Source organism: Zingiber officinale, chromosome 1A, assembly GCF_018446385.1.
Source record: "Zingiber officinale cultivar Zhangliang chromosome 1A, Zo_v1.1, whole genome shotgun sequence".
Taxonomy (NCBI): domain Eukaryota; kingdom Viridiplantae; phylum Streptophyta; class Magnoliopsida; order Zingiberales; family Zingiberaceae; genus Zingiber; species Zingiber officinale.
The window spans coordinates 190,011,757-190,016,642 of record NC_055987.1 but is presented as its reverse complement, the minus strand read 5'-3'; positions in this window follow the sequence as shown (position 1 = coordinate 190,016,642).

Here is a 4,886-nt window from a genome sequence, read left to right as displayed (position 1 = left end):
CATTAGGAGCTTTCTATATCTTGATGTTCTGTTCAGTTGTGTAAGAATTAAGTTCCTGCATGTTACGATTTCAAAATCACTGTGTCTAACAATGCAATGTCATGTCAGAAAAGACCTCAAGGTCACTTGGGTCTCCTGCATTGAACCATACAGCTAAATGCCACTGTGCTTAGTATCTAGATTGTCTAAAATTCAGTTTGGGTGAACTTCCTAAACAAGGTTCATAACACAAGTATCTACAGCGGGTGATGTATATGCTTGACTTTGAACACAATAAAACTATTCTTAAATGGTTGAGTTGATTGTGAGATTGCATACAATGGTTATGGGTATAAGAATATTAGTGCAATTTTAATCTATGAAGTTCATCAGTCAGAGATAGTTCTCATAGAGTAGACAAGAATTTTTAGAACTGTGGAAAAATAGGTTATCATGTCTGAGTACAATATCAAATGATTTTATTTTGCATTATTCTTATTGCCAAATAAATTACAGACTCCATAGTGATGAAGATAAATATTTATATCATCAGGCAAACGTGTTTTGAACCAATATCCAACATCCAATTGGATGTATCCTACCTTTTACTAATCAGTTACGATGAGATACAAACAATAAACAAATAAGAAAAAAACACTAACCTAATAAAAGGAAGGGCAGAATCAGAACAGTGTGTGCCTGATGGAAGCCTTTCTGCAGAATTTGCAGGTGAGATTGCGAGGCCACTCTGACCAGCAGGCGTGATGAGTGGATAAAATGACCTAAGTAAGCGAGCTGCAGCACTCCATGCAACAACAGGATCCCCAGCACGGGCAGAGGACATCAAAATCTCTCTCAAAACAACCATCTGTATGCTGCTCCATTGAGACTCAAACAAAGAGACTATTACTTGAGGGTGCACTTTTCCCCATCAGAATGACTTGCTCCCAGTTCCTTGTGTTAGGATCAAAAGAGATCTTGCTCCCTGTTTCTTATGTTAAAATAAAAAAGTATTTAGATATTTTCATAATGATATAATATTATTTATTTTGGGCATAAGTTCTCAAGATTTTATTTTTGGGCTCTACTCAAAAGGTCTCATACCAATAGAAATATCTTTCTCTTATAAATTTATGATCTTTCCCATATATTTTTAATATGGGACTTTGTTTGTAATATTGCAACCCAATAATCCCCTCTCAAATAAAATACCATAGGTTTCCCACGTCTGATCCTCGAACACTAGGTCTTCTTGCCCCTCGGTCCAACTGACCTATTAGGACTTTCTTGCCTAACCGCAACTAGGACTTTCGACCCACTAGGTCTTCCTGTCCCTCGGTCCAACTGACCTACTAGGACTTCCTTGCTTAGCCGCAACTAGGACTTTCTACCTAGTGTCTGGTCCTCTTGATTCGGACTCAGGAACCTATGCGTGGTTAGACCTTCTGACAGTTTGGGCTCGATATAAATCGTTAGACCAAAAGAATTAAGATATCACGACAATAATATGTATTATCCACTTTGGGCCAAAGCCTTCATGATTTTATTTTTGGGTTCTATCTAAAAAGTCACATACCAAAGGAGATATTTTTCTCTTATAAATATATGATCTTTTTCATATATTTTCAATGTAAAATTTTATTTGCAACCTTCCAACCTAGCACCTTAATGCAAGCAACACGAAGAAATAAGATATATCAAAATCGTAAAAGAACCTAAGGAAATGTTGGTCTGGAATCTCCACCCAAACCCCAGGCAAATATGAAAAAGAAGCATGTACACATAAATAAGGCTCAACATTCAGAGCGGTTCAACTTCATTATCTCAATATAGATTGACAGTTCCAAAATTTTAGCTTTTTAATCTCTACATTTTTTTTAATACCATTTTGCTTGGTTAGACACCACCCTACATTCTATAATAGCATGTTTGGTTGAGCGATGGTTAATTAAAAATTGAAAGAAAAATAGTTAACTAATAAACATCAATGTGAATTATTAAAAAATTGAAAGAAAAATAAAATTTTTTAAAAAATGATAACCATGGAGTAGATAGAAAAAAATAAAATTTAGAAAAAATTAATAGTGTAATATTAAATTTTTATAAAAAATAAATATTTTTAATTTATTAACAAAACTTAATTTGATTAGTAAATTAAAATTTTCCCAGTAAAAGGTTAAAAATTACTAATTAAATTTTAATAAAAAAATAAAAATAAATTATTAACCAAATCTAATTTTAATTGTAAGAAATTAAAATTATCAATTAAATTTAACAAGAGTAAAAAAAAAAAATCATCTAGACTTTAATCTATTAAAAATTAAAAATTATTGATTAAATTAAAAATTTTAAAATTACTGATATAATTTGACTAGTAAAAAATTAAAATTATCAATGAAAATAAATCTCGACTAGATTTATTTTAATCATAATTTTAAATATTTAATATACAACTTCATATATATTTTTAAATTAATCTAGATATATATATGAAATCTGGTGAGCCTCAATATAATAGGGGCCCTAGGCATAGACCTTAATGGCCTATGCCTTGAGCCGGCCGTGGATCATTTGCATCAATTAGAGACTTTGCACCATGGGTAGCACTCAGTTAACAGCTCTACAACCTCCTTAGCAAGCTCACGCCTATGAGATTGACATTAAGAGAAGCAATATAGGTGTTATTAACTTCCAAACTGTTTAGTAGGGTCTCCAGAAAACAATCAAAATTACAAGTACAAATGACAGGAAAGAAAATATTTTTTTCCTTTCAAAATAAAAAAGAGAGAATATTTTTCATGAATGACAATCAATCAAATCTACAGAATTAAAGGGGAAAAAATGCAAGTAATACAAACATTAAAAACAAATATAGCAGCAAGTGAAATGGTTTCAACACTCCATAATATTTCAGTTGTAAAAATAAGTAGATCAGATAAATTTGAGCTTCAACAAGTTGTAGAAAGGTTATGACTATCAATACACATAGAAAACCTCAGTGATTAACTCAGATAACTTAAAGTTTCTTCATGAATTGTCATAAGCAGATGCAGAGTTGAGAAAAAGCTTCTTTGAAAGGATGTAGACAATTTAGCATGGCATGCAATAGACTATGTCAACTCAAATTAACTATAAGCTTCAGTTGGTAGATAAACAAGCTTGCCTAGTTATTTTCACTTTTACTAGTTGACTTAGGAAAATGATGGAAGTCTGTTTTATTTCCGTCCGAGGTTAGCGCTCCGAAGCGTGGTGAACCCCCAGCTGCTGAATCCTGTAATCCTACCTCTTTCTCCTGTTCCTGTAAAACGAAAACGAAACTTATAGTAAATATCTCCTCACAGGAAAACTAGTATTAGTTGCCGAAAGCCCAGAGGAAATAGATAACCTCATTATAGACGAGTCTTGGATGTTGGATTCTGAGACAGATACTTATTATCAGTATTGTTTCACTCCTAGATATTTATATATATCATTTAATAAGCCATCAAGATAAGCTTGACACAGTTATTTCTAGACTTGAAAAAATAGAAATTCTAGGAGAAAATCCCACAAAATATTAGGAAAAAGATAAGGTATATTGTAAACTTAATATTATTAATCCAGACTTAACCATTAAAGCACAAGACTTAAGATATACAAATGGGAGATAGAAGAATGTAAAATACATATTACTCAACTCTTGGCATTAAAAGTCATACAAAGATCAGACTCTAGACACAGAAGGTCCTGCTTTTATTATAAATAAAGGAGTAGAGCAGAAACGTGGACAATTTAGGATGATTTTTAACTATAAACACCATTCAGGAGGAGAGCTATCAAACGTAGCCAATACTAATGTTTCTTTTTCCTCCCGTATATGTTGCATTCTTTTTCCCATAAATAGAGGCAAAGTTTGTACAAAATTGATGTCCTATACCCATAGTCATTGAAGAAGTCCATAAGTCATAAGTGTAACTGGCATAATTAACCTTCCTATATAATTTTTATGCAAGAATTTTTCTGCCTGAATATTGGCTTTTCTAAAGGAGTAGAGCAATTGGCATCTACATCCTAAGTCTGCTGTTTCTGGAGTAGAGCATTGAGGAAAACTTTTGTACAAATAATTTTATAAGTGTATTCCTTAACATTAGTAATAGTAATCCTTGGCGTGGGATTTTGATGAAACCAATTTAAGACTTCTTCAAGTTCTAGAAAATAGAGGAAGTATCTCCTAAGTGGCTAATATAAGTTTGTATGTCTTCAAGCAAGGTTTTGAGAGATAGTAAACTGTCTTTCTTTATAGCCTGTAAGATTTCCAATGACTCATAATTCATGGATCTAAGTGGCACAGAAAGTAAGTCTATTTCTAGTCTATTAGGACTAGAACTTGTAGATGAAGCTGCCATTAAATAAGTCTTGTCTTCTTGGACTTTGTTGTCCTTATGAAATAATGGACTTATCATAAAGTTAAGACCTAATTTGGTCCGAAGTACATCATATGCTTCATGAATAGAATAGAACCCTTTATATTGTGGTGGATTTTCTTCTAGGAGAAGATTTTTCACTTCGTCCCAAGTAGCATATAAACCAACATAAGCTCCTGAGAAGATAGCATAGCAAGAGAATTTCTTGCCAAGTGGTTTCTGCACAATTGTGAGAAAAGTAATTTGTAGGAGCATTAATAATAACTATCTTCTGGCTTGATAGAAGTTGGAATGTTCCAAACATTGTCTATCAAACATTGTTGGATAATATCAAGTTGTCCCCTTAATAGGCATTGAAAAGTATCTTCTCGTCTGAAGTATTGAGGGAGTTCTTGAGCTCCAAATTTCATAGTTTTTTTAATGCCCATAAGTTTGAACTCTTTTATGTTTATCCATTCCTGCACAAATATATGTTAAGTGTTAAATTAAACGGCTCGATAAAGT